Source organism: Setaria viridis, chromosome 6 (genome assembly GCF_005286985.2).
Source record: "Setaria viridis chromosome 6, Setaria_viridis_v4.0, whole genome shotgun sequence".
Taxonomy (NCBI): Eukaryota; Viridiplantae; Streptophyta; class Magnoliopsida; order Poales; family Poaceae; genus Setaria; species Setaria viridis.
Genome location: NC_048268.2, coordinates 19,136,007 through 19,159,059, shown reverse-complemented (window position 1 = coordinate 19,159,059; position 23,053 = coordinate 19,136,007).

Here is a 23,053-nt window from a genome sequence, read left to right as displayed (position 1 = left end):
AATGCGATGCTAGCGGTATTGGGCTAGGTGCTGTTTTGTTACAAGAAGGAAAACCGGTTGCTTACTTTAGCGAGAAATTAAGTGGTGCTAGCTTGAATTATTCTACTTATGATAAGGAGCTTTATGCTTTAGTGCGCACTTTGCATACTTGGCAGCACTACCTTTGGCATTGCGAGTTTATAATTCATTCTGATCATGAGGCTTTAAAACATATTCGTACCCAAACAAACCTGAACCGTCGTCATGCTAAATGGGTAGAATTCATTGAGTCTTTCCCTTACATTATTAAACACAAGAGCGGGAAGAAAAATGTCATTGCTGATGTTTTGTCTCGTCGCTATACCATGCTGTCACAGTTAGATTTTAAAATCTTTGGCTTGCAAACTATGAAGGATCAATATGTGGACGATGCTGATTTTAAAGATGCTTTCGCCCATTGTATTCATGGCAAACCATGGGGCAAATTTCACATACAAGACGTGTTCCTGTTTGGTGCTAACAAGCTGTGTGTTCCAGCTAGCTCGGTTCGTCGTTTGTTGTTACAGGAAGCGCATGGAGGCGGTCTCATGGGGCACTTTGGCGTCTACAAGACGCATGAAGTGCTGGCTACCCACTTCTTTTGGCCCCGGATGCGCGTTGATGTTGAGCGCCTTATTGCACGTGGCACTACTTGCCAGAAAGCTAAGTCACGATTGAACAACCATGGTTTGTACATGCCTTTGCCTATTCCTACTTCCCCTTGGCTTGATATTTCTATGGACTTTGTTTTGGGATTTCCTAGAACTAAGAAGGGGAGGGATAGTATTTTTGTGGTTGTTGATCGTTTCTCCAAAATGGCTCATTTTATACCTTGTCATAAGACTGATGATGCTAGCAATGTTGCTGAATTGTTCTTTCACGAGATTATTCGTTTGCATGGTATTCCAAATACAATAGTCTCTGATCGTGATGCTAAGTTTCTCAGTCATTTTTGGAGATCACTGTGGAATAAAATGGGAACTAAATTGCTATTTAGCACCACTTGTCACCCTCAGACTGATGGACAAACTGAGGTGGTTAATCGAACTTTGTCAACCATGCTTCGGGCTGTTTTAGATAAACACTTGAAATGTTGGGAAGATTGCTTGCCTCATGTTGAGTTTGCTTATAATCATGCAACGCATTCTTCTACAAAGATGTGTCCCTTTCAGGTTGTTTATGGTTATATTCCTCGGGCGCCTATTGATTTGTTTGCGCTTGATGCTGAGGACGCCCCACACCTAGATGCCGCTGCACATGTTGATCAAATGATTAGCTTGCATGAGCAAACTCAACAAAACATTGCTGCTGCTAATGCTAAATATCAGGTTGCGGGTAGTAAAGGGAGAAAACATGTTACTTTTGCACCGGGTGATCTGGTTTGGTTGCATTTGAGAAAGGATCGTTTTCCTACTTTACGTCGTTCTAAATTGATGCCACGTGCTGCTGGTCCTTTTAAAGTGCTAATTAAGATTAATGATAATGCTTATATCCTTGACCTGCCTGCGGAGTTTGGTGTTTCCACAAGTTTTAATGTTGCAGATTTGAAACCGTATGCGGACGAAGATGAGGAGTTGCCGTCGAGGACGACTTCAGTTCAAGAAGGGGAGGATGATGAGGACACCACGAGTACATCTACACCAGCAGCACCTCAGGCGCCTCCAGTTGCTCCTCCACCTCAGGCGCCTACAGTTGATCATCCAATTGGGCCAATCACTCAGGCCCGTGCGAGAGAATTAAACTTCATCATGCTGTTAAGGAACGAAGGCCCAGCGGAATAAGAAGATGGCCCAACAGGGCAGCCCAGGTGGGGCACCTAGGGTTGGGAGCCGCGGCCCTCCCCCTGGTCGCGCGCGCCCCCCTCCTGCCATGGCGCCTCCTCCGGACTCCAGGGGCTGCGCCCCCTTTATTTAGTCGGAGTCCCTTTTGTTTACGACTTGAGTTTTGTTTTACATCTAGCTTTAGCTACTCTCGAACACGCGCAAATACGCGTTGTCCTTGTGTGATTCAGAACTCCACCTTCGAGTGATATTTAGATTGCTTGCCTCTTTTTCTTATTTGTTCTTCGATTGCGGACAGGAATCGATCTTCGTGATCAGGCTAATCTTGCGCTGGCAAGGTTGGTAACCACAGGAAGTTGGTTCAGTGATTGCATTGGCGCTTCGGGTTCTCTCGTCGTAGTCGGATCGTGAGGGTCTACTTCCACCAAGTCGAATTTATCTCCACTCACCGAAAAGATCGGGCACTCCGACTCTATCATTTTCTTTTTCTCATTTTTTTATTTTGCTCCTCAGAACTTCTTACAACATAGTACTTTACTCAGCAGTAGTCAGAGATAATGCAATGACTCCTCCATGCTTAGACAATGCTCGTCCCTGAGCATGAAAATGAAGAAAGATAAACTACTGATGTAAGTACCAAAATCTTCAATCTGATGCATAAAAAATTATTTTATTCCTCTAGAGGGACTTCCATGCCAAATTTCAGAGGGAACAGAGGGGGAAATACCTCAGGCTGATTGGCCTGAGGGTCTCTAAGCCGGTCGGTCTGGCCCCTTCTGACCTCTGTTTTGTTCGCTTTTTATTCTCCATACTGGTGGACGCTTCCAGGTCTTGATTTTCTAGAAAACGCACTAATTAATCTTTTGATTCTTTGTTGAAATATTTTTCCATACTTAATAATAGGTTCTGGTCAAGGATGTAGTCACAAAAATTATATATTTAGGTTTAGGTTGGATGCACAGCGAGGTTTGTGAAATTTCCAGTGTAGAAACTCACAATGCATGGATAGAAAGGCTAGCAAGAAAAAGGTTTACACAAAGGGGATGGCCAGCTTCTAAGTCTCAAACAATAGAAATCAATCTTAATCCAACTCATCAAAATATAAGTTTGCAATCTAAAGATTTCATCATGAAAGATCATGCATGTATATAGGCTCTGGTAGGTAGAACTTTGCAAGAGATTCACAAATGTAGATAGCATATGAATTAATTTTAAAATAAAAAAATTAAGCTATCAGGTCATCAAAAAACTTAAATCAAAGAGCAACATAGAGTTTGTGGGTCTAGAGTTTAGTTATTTAACCTCCACAATTAAAAAGTTAATATTTAATCAATTTAAGTTCATTAAACAAAGAGCAATTAGTCAGGTCATATACAACATTGTATAGGTAAAAGAAAGCGGCAACCCTCATCATTTTTCCATAAGTAAGATTATACCAAAATTATTTACATCGTGGTGAGCACTAGGTGATGGTGATCATGATTTAAAGAAAACATAAACTAGGTTGTACTCCTAGTAGCCATGTTATTATCGAGAGATATACAAAGGTTGCATTAAATCTATGGTTGAAGACTTATATACACATGCATTTAGAAAGAGATGGGAGAAGATTGATGAAGAATTTACCGTCCTTTCGATGCTTGTAATGAAGTGTAGTGCAACTTTCCCCATGCTTAAGCACTGTGCTTAGCATGGAAGAAGAAAAATGAGCATCTTCTAGCAACTGTGATCCTTGTATTCTTTGTCCGCCAATTCCTCCCCATGCTTAGCATTGTGCTAGGCATGGAAGAAGAAGATGAAGCATTTTGTGATTGTTGAAATTCTTGTTCTCAACCTTCGGAGCTTCTCTTTTCATGAAAGCGCTTCACCATGCCTGCAAAACAATTCAAGTGCACAAACTACCCCTGAGGTGACTGTCGAGAGTAGAAGCAATCGCCAACAAACCAACAACATCCCTAAGACTTTAACTTGTGGTATAGCTAATCCGTAAAAACAAAAACCTAATGAGTGTACGTGAGTGCAAGTGTAAATGCAAATGATAGGTAGAATCATAAACAAAGATAATGTTTGCACCAAGTTCTAAGCATCATGCTTACAACTAGGTTGCTAAAATTCTCCATAGCCATAAAAAAATTGTTAATCAAGGTCAAACCCCATGCTTATCCCAAGATCAAAAACTCTTTTCAACACAATAAAAATAGAACGCATTGCAAGGTTTATAAACCAACCAATGCAAAATGGAGACAACATGAAAAGCTAGAAAGGTTTTATTAAACTGAATGATGATGGTCTGCAACCAAGTTTAAACACCACGTTTACACAAGATTGCAAAGGGAAAATGCCCTAGAAGCATTAACATAGATATGAAAGCATTCATCATAAAAGTTTTTAGGAGAAAGCCAAGATAACACATGAATGCTGGAACAAATGCAAATGCACATGCAAAAGGGTTAGCAAAATAAAGGCTAGCAAGGTTGAATGGACTATCAATGTTGTTCCACAATTAGTTGAGTCAAAAAGAATTGCTTAGAATGACAAAGCAAGGCTGGCCACTTCATAAGAAGTCAAGCAATGTCAACCAAAAAATCATTCATTGAAAATCCCCAACAACCAAACTAACAAGGCTATGGGTAGGTTTATAGGTATCCTATATTTTTGGCTTGAAACAAGAATTTTGAAGAGAGAAATTAAGCATAGATATTCTAACTAAGGGGGTTTTAAAAATAAAAAGAAAAGAAAGGGTTTTTTTTTGGTTGAAAAGCAAAACCCTATGGTTTTAGGATGGCTCTGGGTAAGGGTGTAGTCAGAACAGAGGCAAAAACAACTCAGGTCAATCTAAATGGTGCAACAAGCTAATCAACACAAGTTAATCCTACTCAGGTCAACCGGCAGGGCTGATAGGAAGGCTTAGGTGGAAAAAGATTTTGATAAAACCAACATGAAAATGCAAAGCAACATGAGGTGGAAGAATAAAATGATATGACATGATAGGAGGTGGTCTAAAATAAAACAAAAGTTAGTCTAAATTAACTAGCCACAAGTTTAGAATCAAAGGGTGGTGCCATACTTCATATTTCTCTCGAAAGACACAAAGAAAAAGATCCTAAACACTAATAGCACACAAAAAAAGGGTTTATAAGTTTTCCAAAATCAAATAACAAAGTGCTCTCTCAGTATTATTTAAAGCATACAACATATTGTTGCGGAAATTGTTAGAGCAATGGTACAATGTTACTTGATGTTTTCGATTGAAGAGCGCAATATAGAATGCCATCTTAATAAAGAAAATAAATAAAAAGACGGGTTGCCTCCCGAAAAGCACTATTGTTAAAGTCATGTAGCTAGACTTCTCACCTCGATAATGTTCATGTGAAGCCATGGTCCTCTGCGCGAGAATCCAAAGTACCCATGCAGCTTGATGTCATCTTTTGTAATCCTTCATGGTTCGCTTCTAACACCTCTTTATATTGGATGTAGCCTGGTTGTATCTTCATGTGCCAATGCTCTGGAGGTTTTTATTTTGTTCTAAACATCTGAATTTGATCATGTACACTTGATGAAAGCATTGCCCAAGTTTCTCTTTATTGTTGTCATCTTCATCTCCTCCGTCTTGTTCTCATCACCTTGCTGCTGCCTCTTCTTCATGGATTTTACCCTAGGTCCAGAACAGAACATATACTGAAATATAGCTCTATCAAAAAGTTTATGAAATTACCTTTCCAACAAGTGGTCATTCATCTAAAATGGAGTTCAAATGAGAGAGTTATGCCCGTTTTATTTTAGTGCTGCGTGTTGTCCAGAACTGATTTCAGGACGCGAGATGTTTGATGATTTGGCAATAAGAACTTGTAGGAATCTCCGACTGTACTTGATTCTTGATTCTTTGGAATGTAGACTTCATGGGGCTTTTGAATATCCAAAAATATTCTGTTATTTTCTTCAGAGGTCGAGCAAAAATCTTAATGACAATAGTTGCTTCTTGTGAATTGATCCGGAGATGTTGATGATCTTGATCTTATGGTCTTTGGGACATTATGCCACACATTCTTTGGCTTCAAGGTCATCACCATTGCTGCACCAGTGAGTAGCATGGCGGCACTAATGCGCCTTCTCCATAATTCTTGCTTTAGCCAAGGTGCCGAGATCAGAGGAGGCTCCTGCGCATTGTGTCAATGATCTGAGCAGTTTTCTTCCTTGACTGCATCGCTCAATTAGAAGCTTTTGAGCATCCCACTGGAGAAGATTGGTAGTGTCATGGTGCTTCTAAGGCCCTATTTGTTTGGGCTTTCCAGCAGCTTTCCACCCTAGAAGCCGAAAGCTCAAACAAACAACCAGCTTCTGGGCTGAGCTTTCCGAAAGCCAAAAGCCTACAAAAGCTATGATTACATGGAAAGCCCAGAAGTAGTGAAATGTGAGATTTCCGTAGCTTTCTACATCGAGGTCGCAAAAATTACCCACCTGCCATTGTTTATGGTGTGAACCGGCCATTTTTCTTTCCTCAGCTCCATCTCCATATGCGCCGTCTCCCTCTCCTTCGGTCTTGTGGTGCCCGAGCCATGATCGGCACGCGCCCCTCCTCCGCCCAGATGATGCACCCCCCTGCTCCGTGCGGGTGACGCCCCTTTGCTCCGCCCGGTCGACACGCCTTCCTGCTCTGCCCGGCCGCTTCCAGCTAGCATGGAGGAGCGTAGGGGAGGGGACGGGGCGAGCCTGGCCATGGCTCCCAGCCGGCGCAGAGGAGCGCGAGGGTGGTGGCGGGGCCGCAGGGGAGCTCCTCCACTCCAAATCTCCCCTGCTGGCACAGCACCCCTCCCCCCTACCAAATCTCACGCGCTGCCAACCCTCCTCGACCCCTTTAGTGCCCAGCGCTGCACCGCCATAGGAGCGCCCCAGCATCCCCTCGCTCGTCAGTCTCACCTCCGGCTGCCCCCGCCCCTTCCCTCTCTCCGTCGGTCTTGCCTTCCAGCCGTTGAGCAAGGGCAAAGGCCAATAGATCCAGCTGGCATCCAAGGTTGAAGAAAAGCTTGACATGTGAACCCCACAGAATAGACACTCCATGCACCATTCCAAAAGCTAGGTTGCCAAACGGTGTTAGCTTTCCAAAAGCCAACTTTTGGAAAGCCACCCTTCTAGGGAGCAAAAGCCAAAAGCCAAAAGCCAGCTTTCTGGAAAGCTTGGAAAGCTAAAGCTCAAACAAACAGGGTCTAATCTTGTTGCCTCCAATCTTGATCAACTCCAAATCGTCACCTTCTGTGCAGAGAGGTTCTCTAATCTTTCCTTCCTTGACATGGTTGCTTACATCAACATCACCTCCTTCGTCGCTCTTCGCTGCTGCTTCTTCTCCATTGAATTCCTCTATGTACAGTACAGAACATATACCAAAATTCTACTCCATTTCAAAGTGCATCAAATTATCTTTCCAACAAGTGGTCATTCACCCAAAATGGATTCTGGGTGAAAGAGTTATGCTCGTTTTACTCTAGCACTACGTTTTGTCCCGAGCTGATTTCAGAACGCGCAACGTTGAAATATTTCATCATAACTCCATGTACGGATCTCTAAAATAAGCAATTCTTGATGTGTTGGAAAGAAAACTTGATGGAGCTTCAGAATATTCAATTTTCCTTTATTGTACATCTCTGATCATGGGCAAAAAATTGATCACAAAAGAAATGTTCAACTTGGGATGTTGATGATCCAACTCGCAACTTTTTGGGCATGACCCAACACCTATTACTTGAACCAACAAATATCCAAGAAACATTAGTCTTAAAAAAATTATTTGACACAACAATATACCTTGTTTATCATCATTTGTATTATCTTCATTGGTGTGGACTCAATAGCAGATGCTGGGCCACTAACAAAGTTAGCACCTACTACTAAAGAGTTGAGTTTGATGTTGTTATCATCTTATTGGAGTGAATCGAGACTTGATGAAGTCCATGTTTGATCATCGAGCATATAGTATTTACCTGCTTTGAAGGATGCAAACAAGAAAAATAGGATATATGCAATAGAAAAATTAGGGCTAGTCCAAAAAATTAGATAGATTGCCCCAGGGTTCGAGTTGCCGATCCCCGGCAATGACGCCAGAAAAGCTTGTTGACGGATCATAGTAGATTTTCACTTAGAGTATTCCATACAAGGTTTATCAATCTATAGATCAGTAGTGAACTGACTAGGGTTTTCCATCTAATCCAACGGATCTAATCCTAACATGAAGCATAGATTGCATATGAAGGGTAACCTTAATAGATATGAATGATAGATTAAAGATTGATCACATCCACATATATAAATAAGATAACACTAACAGGGGCAATAAGGGCCTATTGTCTTCTCGTTGCAGCTCCAGCCAAAGCGGTAGCCATCGTATCTCGTACCTTGATAAAGAGTCATCTCTCAAAAAGGTGGCTCGCAAGTGGCCTACTTTCTTGTGGTCACCACTACGAGGTGCATGTTGATGCCTCCGGTTTCCCAAAGCTTTACCCCAACGACTCCCACAATACTCACCATCGATCCTACTCAACATTACGTAATCCTTCGGCCTTTTCCTCCCACATGCTGTCACCACACAAGGGTAATCACACCAACTTCCTACACACTACTAAGATGTATCTACAAGACATAGACTAATCACCATGATTACATCTATTCCTACTAAGAACATATGCTAAACATATGAGAATAAGCATGCATCATAGTAGATCAAAGTAAGCACAAGATTACATTGATATCACCATCGTATGTACATAAGCCTTGATGGTCACAAGGCTCGGCTGCAGAACTCCACCATGGCTTCGCCGCTCAAGGACGACCATGGCGGCTAGGGTCTAGTCTAAGCCATCTCCTAGACAATCTCGAAGACTTGTAGCAGCCCTCAGCTCCTTCTGGTGTGTGTCCCTCTATTCATCAACTTCTGATGGATTCATCTGCGTGCTTGATGAAATATCGGAGTATTTATAGTCCAAAGAGTGTGTTTCAGAAATTGGAAGGTGAGAGGAGCAAGGAAAGCCCCAGGACAATCAGCCTGGCCCTTCCTTTTATCCCATCACATCCAACTTCATCGCCAAGTCTCCTCTGATGTTCTTGAAGCTTATTTTTGTATGCATGTGGGCTTGGCATGTCGATATCTTCGGGATAAGATTGATCTTTGATAACTTTCCAAATCTCCACTTGATCATCTTTGATTCCCCTTTGATCCCGAAGTGATACTTGCCATATCTTCACAATATTAGCTAAGTGATCTTGGAGGAGTGCTTGCCAAAAATGAGCGTTGGAGGGGGCCAGAAGACCCTAGCCGATCGGCTTGGGTTTCACCAGGCTGATCGACCTGGGCTCTTTCTGAGCTTGCTGGCCTTCGTCTTTGACTGGTTTGCTGTTTGTTCAGGGCTTTGTCCAAAAATATACTTTTAGGTTCAATTTCCTGCAAAACAGATTGTCCTCCAAAATACAATGCATATGCCAAAATGGGGTTATTTCGGTGCCAAGTGGCACGTTAGTATAAGAATATGTATGAAAACACCAATTAACTAGCACTAATGGTGTGTCAATTATGACCATCAACAATTCCCCTATGCTTAAACCTTGCTCGTCCTCGAGCAAGTTCAGGATACTTGCTTAATCAGGAAATCAACATTGCCTTTAAATGTCATCCCTACACTCAGTTATACATAACAAGACACATTGCTCTCTCAACTATTTAGCATTTAGAGTTCAAGTTGTGATCGGCTATTATTCATCGTGGAAGATAGACTAGCAATAAAGAACATACCACAATAAAATAAATACAGTGCTCTGGAACTTAAGTGATCTTTAGACCTTTACCTTGTTTCATCGTGAAGAGTTTTTCTAAAAGATGCAAATCCAACACAAGTGAGATTCTCCAACACAAGTCATTGGCTTTCCCACAGAATGGGCTAGCCTGCACCATAGTAATGAGACTCATCTTGATCTCGAAGCTTACATTCCCCGTGTCCACCTCAAGGCCTTTTAGCACGTGAGAGGCTGAGGGAGCAAAGTACTCACGAAGAGTCTTCTAGGCCATTGTGTTGGACGTAGATGGTGCAAAGGAAGCTAGGTCGACTGCCGAGAGAGTAATATGAGGAGGAACGACACGAGATCATACCCTTCTCACAAGTGACTATGGAGTCTCAGTGAAATTAGTCGGCAAGTTGAAACCAGTCATAAACTACCTATTTTCACATCAAAAAAGAGAAGACATATCAATGTTAGCCTGCTTAAGTAAAGATCTACAAACTATGAGTATAAACATATACAAAGCAAAAACTTTTAACTAGTGCCTTCCCCGGCAACAACGCCAGAAATCCTTGTTGGTATATTTAACGATCACGAATAAATCCGCAAGCATATGGATATACCGTTGTAGCATTTTACCTAAGAGTATTCCCAATGGTATCGTATTTCCCAAAGGAAGGTGGGTAGGTCAAAAGAGTTTACTATGCATATGAGTATACCATAGATGGATAGAGACAATACTTAATGCAGGGATAAGATATGATAGATAAGAGTAGTGTGACACCCACAGGAATCATCTCAAGATAACTAAGCTAGGGAGAAGGACTAAGAGTTAGCTCTAGGTTCATATGTACTTCCTATATACTGCATAGATCATACAAGCATAACATACATACACATTGTATATAACTCAGGCCTATGAACCCAGGCACACACGGGAAGACAGTACCTATAACAGTTCCGCCCGACAAAGTTTTTGCTAATTTACGAACTCCTACAGCGTACCCAAATGTGGGGCATTACGAAGAACGAATAGGGCTATCACCACCTGCCACTACCCCTAGCAACCCATGGGGCAAAATAATATCCAATGAAGCTAAGCAATCCAAGAACCATGCTTGCATTGTTAACAACACTCAAGCTGACCCAAGCTATTGTGGCAAGGGCTGAAGCCGCCATAGAAATGGCCATTGAACCGATGTCGTAGCATAGATCAACTAAGCTATACAAGATATATATGCACATAGAATATGTACTGAAGCATGTTCTCAAGGTATGGACATATATAAGCCTATATGTCGGCTAGGCACCCTTGGGCCCACCAAAAGACTTGTACGGACCCACTCAAGGGAACGTACCCAAAACCTACTCGGACATGATTGAAGGGAACTGAAAAGTTTGAGGGTTTTTTTTGTGTAAAGCTACAAGACACAAGAGAGATCATAGAGATTTACAGGGTCTTCAGGGGTCGAAACACAAAACAGCCTTATCTTCTTCATCATCCTTGCGCCAAACCTGCGCAAGGAGGGGCACCGCTTAGACCAGCGGCTCGCCGGCGCTTCTTTGTGCGGCGAGGCCCTTTAGAGCCAGCGCAGAGAAAGAGAGAGACGCGGGAAGAGGCCTCACCGGTGGCGGCGAACTGGTGGAAGCAGAGGCGCATGAGCTGGCGGCAGAGGATTTGGGCTGTGGCGGCAAAGCAAGGTGGTGGCAGCACTGCTGCTGGTGGGGAGGGCAACGGTGGTGGCAAAAACGAAAAGGGGAGCCGGGGAGAGGAAGCAGGCGCTACTTATAGGCCCTAAGGGGAGCGGAGAGGGCGCTGGGGAAAGTAATGGCGCTGGCCATTATTGGCCATGGAGGAGTAACGACATCCGTTACTGGAAGAAGAAGAGACGGGGAAAGGGGAAACAGAGACGACGGTCGTGCGTGTGAGGAGGAATGGGGCGGTGCAGCCTTGAAGTGGCACGGGAGATGGGAAGGCGAGAGGGTGCGGTCCTTGTGGGAGGCGACGGCCCATGCAAGAGTCCCGACGGCACCTGCGGCTGAAGGTGGGGGAAGCCCCTAATGGATGGGCCCCGCCTGTCGATGGAAGGGAGAGAGGAGGCGCTGGCTAGGCCGGTAGAGCCAGCTGATGGACTGGCAGGGCGGATAGGCCCGCGAGAGAGAGAGAGAGAGATGGGGGGAGGTTGGGCCGGTGGGTGGAAGCAGGCTGAAAGAAGGGCTGGTGCGAGATGGGCTAGGGAGAGAAAGGAGAGGGGAAGCCAGGCCAGTGTTGGGAAAAGGAAGTGGGCCGGCCTGTTGATTTGGTTGGGCCAAAAGGAGAAAAGGAAAAGGGATGGGCCGGGAAGAAGAAGAAAAAGAAAAAGGTCGAGATGGGTTGAGCTCGTGGTCGCGGGCTTGGCGCAAAAGGATAGGAAAAGATTATTATTTTCAGAAATTATTTCGCGTGTAAAGATAAATCCAAAAAATTCTAGATAGATCATTTAAACCACGAAAATGTTCTGAAAATCCCAAAAATTCTAGGAAAAATCCCAGAGATAGTTTGGGACACGAGGAATCCAAATAAAATATTTAGAGCTTGTGAAAAGGATTATAGAACCATCCAAAAATTGGATTTAGCTCTAGGAAAAGGAGAATAAATTCTAGAAAAAGCCGGAAAATTCTCAGAAGGACTTAGACAATATCTAAACGCATTTTTAAAACTTTTGCACTCATGAAACAGCAAGATGCATTGCCATGAATGCACAGACACACAACAACCTTATTTAATTTTAAAAAACAAACAATTAATTTTCCTATACTAAATTTCCTGTAAAGAAAAATAAATATTGGGAAAATAATAAAATCATGAGAAAATCATTGTTTAATTATTCCTTTTTAATCATATCCTGAAATTTGAAAATTTCAGGGTATGAAAACACTACCCCCCTTAACAAGAATCTCATCTCAAGATTCGAAGAGAGAAGAACAAGGAGGAGAGAGACAAGAAGATTATTATTGCAGAGAGGATAGTCTTTCATCTTTGCTTGTAGTGAGTAGAATTTCCCTGCTTTCTTCATCTTCTTGGTTCTTGTAATCTTCATTAGAGTAAGATTAGGGAGATTAGAGTAAAGCTTTCTATTCTTCAACTTGCTTCCAATGAGATGGTGGTGGTGACGATAGCATCTCCTTGTTGTCATTGGTGTTGCCTTCACTTTCTTTCTTGATGTCCATCAAAATTGGGAGATAGAAAGAAAGATAACAAGGATGTGAGAGGTACAAATGAAGAAACTAGCTAGGTAGCTGATGTCATTGTAGGTAGAAGACCCGCAATACACCAACAATCAATACAAAGAACCAACTCAATCAAGGTCATAAAGACAAGCATCATCATGCAAACACAGAATTTCACCAGCCAACACACAGTCAAGGAACGAGGCTAAACATTGTTAGTAAGGCTGCAAAAGGTTACTCCTAAGAAGGGATGGCTTCTTTGGTTGATGAGGCTTGACTTCTTGTGGTGAACTGGTAGCTCCATTCTTTAGATATCTTGGATAGACATTAGGACAGGTGGCACGGATCATCTTGATATTTTTGAATAAAACGAGACACTTTGGAATCACAATTCAAGGAAAAGTTTCCACAGTATTTGAAATGACAGGAGAGGTACAATAGGGAAAGATGGATATATTAAAAATAAATCAAGGAGGAAATAGGTTTACAAGGATGAGTAGGTCGACAAGGAAAACACCAAGGAGATAAATGAGCAAGAGATGAGAGGGTAGCAATATCACCAATAAATCAAGGAGATGATATGCACCCAGATAGGGAAAATCATCAAAGGAGATGTATGATCAAGATCAAAAAGGAATTAAGGAGAAATAATAAATATACAAGGGTTGAGGATTTAGTAAAAACAAGAAAGGTAATTGACCAAGGTGCGAGTAACCAAAATAGTTTTTTTTTCAAGGAGGGAGTAAGTCAATAGACAAGGATTGAGGGTTTAGCAATAGCAAAACAAGGTGGGGGTAAACGGCCAAGAACCAAGGTTGATCAGAAATGAGCAATCAAGGTGTAGAAAAAATGTACAAGGAGTGAGAATAGTCATCAGAGAGGTCAAGGATAAGGTAGTATTTTTATAGTAAAACAGAACTTAGGAAGAGACCAGTGCTATCTAGGCTTACGTCCTACAATCAATACAACTCTAATACCACTTCTATCACACCTGATTTTAAAATAAAACCAAGTGCTACCTATATGTAGGAAACTAGATCCCGGCATACATATAGGTAGCACTTGGTTTTGTTTTAAAATCGGGTGTGACACTACGGTACAAGATGGCATGGTCTACGTGGAGGACAGGAACTAGTCAAGGATTAGGAAACTACTCATAGCAATTAGAGTAGGGCTCTCTAGTTAAATCTGACTAGTATTCTTGTAAACAACTGACCTATAATCCTGCCCCCGACAATATAACACGAGGCAGCGACCCTCTCCAAACAACTTCAATCAATACTGCCCTACCAACACACAGGACATAGGGTATTACGTGACATAAGCGGCCTGAACCTATCTACATCGTGTGTTCGAGTTCACCATCGAGTTCTTGATCTTGGCGAGTCCCACGCATAAAACACTACCTCAGGTACCCCCTCGATAGGTTGCCGGGTCCAAACACTGACAGCTGGCGTGCTAGGTAGGGGTTCTCGCAAGGAATCCACGGGAGAACTCGATGGTTCAAGTCATCATCAAGCCCACCGTCGCGTTTGAAGCAAGCGCGATGTTCGTCTTCGGTTCCTGGATCTGTGTTGCAGACGGCGCTGGAAATTTCCACCGCCACATCACGTGGGCCCTGGAGGATAAGTAGTACGACATAAACCTTCATCGCCAAGATTTGGAGGATTTCATTGAAAAATTCAACGAAATTTTTGACCTCGTCCGAGGCACAAGGGACAAATCCGAATACAACTCGACTTCTCCCACCAGTCAGACTGGTTCCCACGAGTTGCCGCTCAAGCCACTGTGCGAATCGGTCTACGATACAAGTCAATTCCCGTTTGGACTCCAAAACTCGGGTGCTATCTACTAAGACACCCTGTCCAGATCACAATTCAACTCGGATTTGGTCAAGGACCTTGACTACTACTCGGATCCGGATGAGGAGACTCCTTTATCATGTCCACAGCAGGGCCTGGTAATCACATCTACTCCACAAGGCAGATTCGTATACTGGCCCGACATGAAACCATTCGCTCTCACCAAGGACGACGAGTCATGCCTTGTCACATACCTTGATACTCTCCATATCAGGAGGGAACCCCTCTGTCTCCTATCTACGAAGATAATGGCCCCACAGAGTGTGACAACCCGAGTAATTAAGAGACTAAATCCAATAATCAGCAGGGTGATTAAGAAGCAAATCCTAGCTAACTCCAAATTGCTGAGAGTTAAGATCCAAAAATACCTTAGATTTTGAACCAAGTGTTAAAACTCTCTCCTATTGAGAATCACTTGTGAAGCAAATAAAAACAAATTCTGTACAAGAACTTAGTTTTTGGCCAATATAAAAGTGATAGATCTTTTCAAATTAAACAACCTTCATAAATAGCACTTCTTCTGATGTTGAGCAGAGGGTGTTCCAAAATCAAGTACCAGTTCGATCAAATTTCAAGTCAAATTTCAAAAACAGCTTTGACCGACCTCCCACCAAAGATCCCACAACCCTATCTCCAAATCTGTCGACCTTTTACCTTGTTGGCCTTTATAAAAGTTATAGTATATATCTCAACTCCAACTTTCATTTTTGGACATATAAACATGTAGTGCAAACTTGATGAGAAAACACGCGTTAACCACGACACCTTCGTCACAACACGTATCAAAAGCATCATCATGCATAATTGAGCATCATGAACATCTATTTGTGCATAGTTGACCATCATGAGTATCATTTCTGCATTAATGAATGTTTTAGCCATGCATTGTTAAGTGCCCAGAAATTCGTTATTTATTGTTGAAAAAACAAATTTGTGAAGAGACCCCAATTTCTTACATACAACTATGCCCCCAATTAGTTTATTTAAATACTAGACACTATTTAGTGATTTAAAATACTTTTACCAAATTTTTTCAAAGATGTTTGCTGGTGCCAAAAATTCAATTAAAGTTCAATTTTAGCTGTTTTGTTTTGTCAATTGTGTGCAAACCATAGAAGGTTTTGAGTTGATTCTTATTGCATTGGATTCTTGGTGATTTTATCTTTCCAACGAGTATTTTTGAGTAATTTTTGGATAGGTGTAGATGGGTCAAAAGAGGGAGCAAAGTTGACACGTTCTAAAATATCGCGGGCCCACTAGTCAGACTCATCTTCCTCCTCCCTCCTCTGCTCGAGCACCAGATGGCCAGCATGCAGCCCCAAGTTCGCCGGCTGGCCCCTCCCCAGCCTCTACAGGGATCCTCCTCCACCAATAGTGTTGGTGTTTTAGACCGGCAACCCACCTAGGGGGTACACTAGGTGGTCTTTTGTGCGGTGGGTGTCGTCGAGAATCAAGGAGTCGATGGTGACACAAAGGACACGATTTAGATAGGTTTGGGCTGCTAGATCGCGTAATACCCTACGTCCTGTATGTAAATTGTATTGAGCTTGTTCTTCGTTGTTTGGAGGGGGTCCCTGCCCGCCCTTATATAGTCGGGAAAGCAGGGTTACAGGTCGGATTGTGTACAAGTCCTAGTCGAGTACGTTACAGAGTCCTACTCTAACTCGGTAGAGTAGTTTCCTTCTGACCCAACTAGTCTTCATGGAATCCATGAAGCCTACACGCCCTGCAAAGTAGTCTTCATGTTCGAGTAGGTTTTGGGTACGTCTCCTTGAGTGGGTCTGTATAAGTCTTCTGATGGGCCCAGGGGTGCCTAGCCGACAAGCCCCTGAGTACTTTATAGTCGAGAGAAACAGCTTAGAGTGCTTGAAGATGTCGCCCAAGTTCTTCTTGGTGCTCCTCGAGTACTTCTCGATGCGGCCAATCCTTCGAGTACCGGAGATGTCTCGTAACTGGAAGGTACTTTTAGTAGTCCCTGATGTTTGCTTCGAGTAGTCTTCACCTTGAAACTCCTTTTTGGTATGGTAGTGCGATGACAATCGCACTTCATATGGAGTAGCCCTCGAGCCTTAGGTTGAATCGAAGAATCAGGCTGAGGGTCAATCTTGGAATTTTGCTTCGAATTGCCTTAGTCTTCAGAAAAAGAAAACTTTATCCAATGGGTATGGTATACGCAGCCCCCGAGCACTTGGACGACTACTTTTAGTCGGTGAAGGGATCAATCAATTGGTCAGAGTAGCTGTTGGACATTATGGTGGTAAATCTGAGTCGTATCTGACCATTGCTTGATTAACGGGTGGAATCCGGAGGTTTTGCAGATATAATAAGTGGGGGGCCAACGCTAATTAGCGATATGATTGTTTTAACAGATCTATGATTTGCACCCCTTCTTGTGACCCCAGCGCTGCTGCTCCTCCTTGTGCTGCCGTCACCATTGTTGCTCTTGCCTGATCTTTAGGAGAGAGATTTGCTGCAGCCCTTTCCTCCCTCCTTTTTTCTCAAGGTCAATTGATGCGTGTCAAGAAGATGGGAAAGAAACCCGACAAGATCCAGGGGGAGGTCGCAGCCACTAGTAAGTTAAGATCCAGATCCAAGAAGGGCAAGGAGCCCGTGTTGCCGGCGCCTAAGTGTGGCCCAACGAATCAAACTGCACCGCCGCCTCCTGGGATCACTTGGCAGCATTCCGTGGTGAAGGAGCCAGCGGTCCAGGCTTTGGTTGATGCAAAGCTTCTTCAACCAAGGGTTGAGCTTAAGTGGAGGCCGCATACGGGAATGCGTGGCAGTTCAAAAAGCACCCTAAGGAGATGGTGATGCTTGCTCATTTCATCAAGAGAGGACTGGCGGTGCCTACTTCTGACTTCTTTAGAGGTATTCTCATGTACTATAACCTTCAGTTAGTCCATTTGAATAAGAATGGTGTGCTACACATGGCTATCTTTGTACACTTGTGTGAAGTGTACTTGAGTGTTTTGCCTAGTCTTGATTTGTTTAGAAAGTTGTTTTGTTGTAAGCCGCAACCCAGCGTGACTAGGACGGAAGTTTTTGGAGGGGTCGGCTTTAGCTGAGGAACTCGAGTGCTTATCTTGAGTATGATCTCTGCCCGATTCCCATGGCAATTGGAAGAAAAGGTGGTTTTATATTGGCAATCATGATCCTGTCTTGCCGGTAGTCACCGGCCATGCTCCAAAGCATGCAGATAACTAGGTGACTAAACCCAAGGATATCCCTGAGATCACTGACTTGTTGACGCAGATTGCTGAGTTAAGATCTTTGGGTTTAACTGGGATCAATGTGGTTGCCAATTTCCTCAAGCGGAGAGTTCAGCCCTTGCAGCAATGTGCTCATTCGGGCTTCGAGTATTCGCTTTTTGATGACCTGTCATGTATGTCTCCTGAAGACATATCCGATGTCGATGTGGAGGCATTGTTGGGTAAGTTATTCAGGAACTATCAAGGTGTGCCAATACTCCCGGGAGTTCTTCGTCAGTTTGATGGTAGGTATGGACCAACAGAGGTATTTTCTTCTTTCCTTTGCTTACTTTGGGTAGTGTAGTAGTACTTTCCGACTAACAATTGTTGCCTTGTGGTTTGTAGTCCCGAGTGCTTTTTGGTTTCTTGCCCATGTCGTCTGAGGGTAAGGAGATAGCTGTGGTTGATACTGAAGATGCTTCTTCTCCTCCCGCCAAGAAATGCTGAGTAGTGCGGAAGAAAGCCGCTACTCAGCATGCTATGACTTCTTCGAGTTTGACCCCCGAGGGATCGTAGCATTCCAAGGTGCGTAGTTGCGCGTTGCCTTTGAGCACTTTTTTGAGTTTCTTGTTGACTTAATCATATTATTTGCAGAATACTAACGATATTAGTATGTGTGTTGAAAAGGCTGCCGACTTGACCTTTGGCGATGATGAGGCTACTTCTGATGAAGTAGTCATGATTGCCAGCGATGCAGCTGCTAGAGTCACCGCTGTTGAAGATTCACCTGTGGAGGTGCCGCCTTTGAACTCGGGATCAACAACCGCTTTGCAGGTAGCTTCTGTGCCGGAAGCCCTCGAGTTGGTAGCCCCCGAGTGGGCTACTGAATCATTTGGTGAGGCCACAGCTTCTGAGCTGGCAGATCCTGTGAAGATACCGGGGGTGGCTGTTGATGCCTTGTTGTCTGAGGATATTGCCGATGGTGAGTATGCAATCTATTCTGGTAGTCGTGCGTTCGTAGTCTCAACCTTGGTTCTGTCACGACTTGGCGGAGGAGTAGAGGACCTTCCTCTCGTGGCCCCTATGGTGCCAATTATCCAGCCGGTGGTAGCCGAGAAGAAGTGTGTTCGTTTGCCGCTGCGATCATCCCGGTAAGGGTTTGTGTAATATTTCCTTTTGATGATTTTGTACTCTGTAGTCAGATCATGATCTTGCGACTTGGTTGATCCAGGGATGTTGAAGACATTATTCCCGTGGAGGCGGGGGCGGAGGCTGATCTGCCGACTATACTCTCTGGGCCCATAGTCGACTTGGATGATGCATCTGAGATTGACGATGCGAGTTGTCTAGGTGCAACTATATCCATGCTTCAGGAGGTCATCCATTCGGTAGAGGGCCCATCAGTCCCCAAGAGTTCTTCGGGTGTGCCGCCCTCAACGGTTGGAGTTGTGTCAACTGTGAGTACGACTGGTGCTGGTGCCTTGGCATTGGTTGTTCCAACTGGAAAGGGTGAAGTCGGCGCAACAGGAGTGTTACTTTGAGTGTAGATGTTTTTTGGGAACGGTACTGTAACGACTTAGGTTTAATCAGTCAAGCTTAATCCTAAGACAAGTTCCAAAATCTGCAGTTCCAATCAGCCCCGACCCCTGAAACCCAACAACCTGCTGTTTTTCTCTAAGTCCCGAAACCAGTGTTCCTCCAAACTTTGGAGCTTTAGATCCCCAAATCCACTGCATTTTTGGACTCAGTCCAATTACAAGAGTTGGACCTTGTCTTGAGTTCTACAACTTTTGTTAAGGCAGCAAAAGTGGTGTAGTTCGGAGTTTGGGAGAGCTAGAGACTGGAAGTGAACCCAGAAACAAATCCCACGGATCTATCGGGCCAAGCGCACCAGAGAGCGCGTGCGCCCTATCTCAGAGCCCCGCTGCCGCGTGGCAGGACCTCACTAATGAGCCCTGCCTCACCCAGTCGCCGGCCGCGACAAGATGGATCAGCGTGCCTCCCTCCCAATCGCGCGCATAAGCACCCTGCAGCCCTTTTCCGCCTTGTGTCATCTCGCCAACAACCTCGTCGGCCGCACTAGGTGCCCTGTCGCCGCTGCGACCAAGGATTGGCCGCTACCACGCCAGTCCGCCTCGCCTCCCATGCATATCTCCTCGCTAGGATCCCCGGCCACGCGCCCTAACATCTTCCAGCTTTCCCGTCGCTCCTCAGTCCGCGCTGCCCACGCGCGCGCCCCGCGACGATACCGCCTCCGCCAACCACTGCGCTGGCAGTGACAACTCCTTTCCCCGCCTTGTCAGTAGCATGCCACGGCAAAGCCACTGGTTCTGCGCTCGCTAGCGTCGTCGCTCGCCCTGTCACCTCGCCTACAGCGCCCTCGCCTGTCGTGCCCTTCCTTCCTTCCTACCACACGCTAGCCGAGCCGCCGCACCCAATCCAGCGCTTGATGCAACCAGACACGCGCTCGCCCTCGCCAATCCTTCCCTCCAGCAAAACCGCGTCTGCATAAGCTCTGTCTTCAGTGCCCAATGACTGAAGAATCCTGTCCCCGAAGCTCCGCTTCGTCGGCCAATGGAGGCATCGACCAATCGCTGCCACAGCAGAGCACTCCATCCTCTTCGACCTTATCCTCACGTTGCCTGAACTCCTTCTCTTCTGCGCAGTGATAAAAGGGAGTACCAGAGCCTCTACCGAAGTTCCCTTCACCATCGTTGCCTTGCCGCACCTTCCTCTGTTCGTACTCAAGCGCTGCCGCAAAAGCTCCTCGAGGAACTCCCCCTCTCCGCTCAACACTCGCCCTTCCTAACCCACTAGCCACTTGCTTCCTCCGCACGGTGCTAGAGCTTACTTGTTGTCAACAAGAAGAACCGCCGCCGCCAGAGCACCGATGGACCTCGCCGCCGCCCAAGCCTTAGCGCCTTAGTCTTTCCGCCTAAGCTTGCTTGCTTCCTTCCGACCCCAAGACTTCGTCAGTAGGCCCAAAGGTAAGCTGCCGACCCCTGCCCTTTTTGCCCATCCCCTTTCGTCTCACTTGACCCCTTTCTTGTTCGCCTGACCCTTTTCCGTCTCACCCGACCCTGTCTGGTTCGCCCGACCCTTGTCCGCCTCGCCCGAGGGCTCGGCTGTATCCTTTTCTTTTGACCAAGGATATCTGTGTAAAATTTCAGGGACTTCTCTGTGTTAAGTCTGAGGATGCTGGTACAGTTATTCCTTAGGTCTGAGGGTCAGATCATAAGTTTTTCCCGATCCGACTCCTCTGTCTTGTTCTCTATCAACAGAAGCTTGGGATTCCATACCTTTCCTGTAGCAAGTGTTGTTGAAATAACTGTCTAAGTGTCTTAACCCTTGCATTGCATTTCGTGTAGAGCTAAACCTCGCCGACGGCACCTACGAGCTGCATCCGGTGCCAAAAGACGGAGCGGTAGCTGAGCTGCCGACTGCAGGAGCTGAAGCCGAGTGCGTCGAAGATCAGTTTGCCTCCACCTCACTTGAAGGCAAGCCCCGGAGCATAACCCAATCTTCTAAACTTGCGCATGCCTTCTTTTGTATGTATGTGCACTTACGTATAGGAGTTGTTTGAAACCTTAGATGCATGACTCAGTTCCCTTGATCTGAACACTAGCATGATAAGTCCGAGTAGTTGCAGTGCTTAACAGGACTCGGTAAAAGTCGAGTGATTCCCTGTCACTCGCGAGTTATAGGAGTTGCTTGTTTTCCTTCTAGTTACAACTATAAGGACGCTGGACGGGGCAGGGCCTTGTGAACTCTTTTTGGTGGTTGGTGGATCGCCCCGTCTGTCTACATGAATCTATTTAAGGTCAGAACGTGTTGGTGTTCGTGATCAAGTGTTTGAAAGTACTAATCTTATACCTAGTATGGGATGGGAAAGCCTAGTACCTGATTGAACTAGGGTGTGGCTTATACCCCTGTTGTCCTTGGAATGAGGTTCCTATGGTGCATCATGTGGGTGCAACTGCGGTCACAGTATGACAAGAGGTCGGGACTGTGGAGCAATGCATGCCAAGGAAAGTTTGGACCTGACACGTGCCTGGGAATTGATGGGGACGGCCGACACAGGAAGCGACCCTCTGTGGTGCGTGGATGTCGTGAGATTAGGTTCGCCATGCATGGTTAAGAAACTCAAATCGATTCATCTGCCTCTCACGGTTTGAGACTGCTTGATCGCTATGCTACATTGAGTAAAGATGGAACATGATGATGATATGAACCTTGATGATTGTCCTATACATTGCTTGGAAACTGTGTTTGTTTAGCATAAGTTGCCAATGTAGACTGGTTAATGAACTTAGAATCAGAGCTAAAACATTAAAAGTAAGGACCTACTGTAGTTGCTTTTGGCAAAACAAACCCCTCAGCCAAAGAGCCTTGCATATCTAGAAGTTGGTGGAGTAGTTTTCCCACCGGTTGGTTAAGTCTTGTTGAGCTTAGCAGCTCAGCCTTGCTTGTGGCACATATTTCAGGTAAAGTTGATGTTGGGATACAAGGTAGGCTACACTAGCGCAAAACAAAATTTTCTACCGCGTAAACCAGGAAAACTACCGTATAAGGATCACGGGATTACCACTCGACGCACTACTGGTGCGGAAGATGTAGATTCGCGTCGATGCAGCGAAGTCAATCAACGTAGTCATACGTAGTCGATCACGTCGACGTCTAGCAGCTCCTCAGCAGCTCATCCACGTGCAACAAGATCTCCCTCGTGCCGCGGCTCGTCGTCAGCTTGTCGTGGCTCGTCGGCGGCTCGTCGTGACTCGTCGGTGGCTCGTCGTGGCTCGTCGGCGGCTCGTCCAAGTGCTGCAGGTGCGACACCTCCAAGGTATCCACACGTGCAGGGAGGAAGCGTCGCAAGGCGGACTGCTAGATCCGTGAGTTGCAACAGGCGAGGGCGTGGGAGGCGCGGCAGATGAGTTTCGCCAAAAAGGTGTAAACCCTAGGGCGCCCCCACCCCTCTATTTATAGAGGTTCCTAACGGGCCTCTAGGTCCGAGGCCCATTAGTATTTCTAAACCTAATCCAACTCGGATCACATCCGAATTGGGCTTCCAGCCCCTTAAGTGTGTGACCCTATGGGTTCGGATACGTATAGACATGGCCCGAGTACTCCTACTCGGCCCAATAGTCGGTAGCGGCCTCTAGCAAGACGTGCCAAGTCCTATACGCACACGAAGATCATATCAGATGAACCATCACAACATAATATACATGCTATT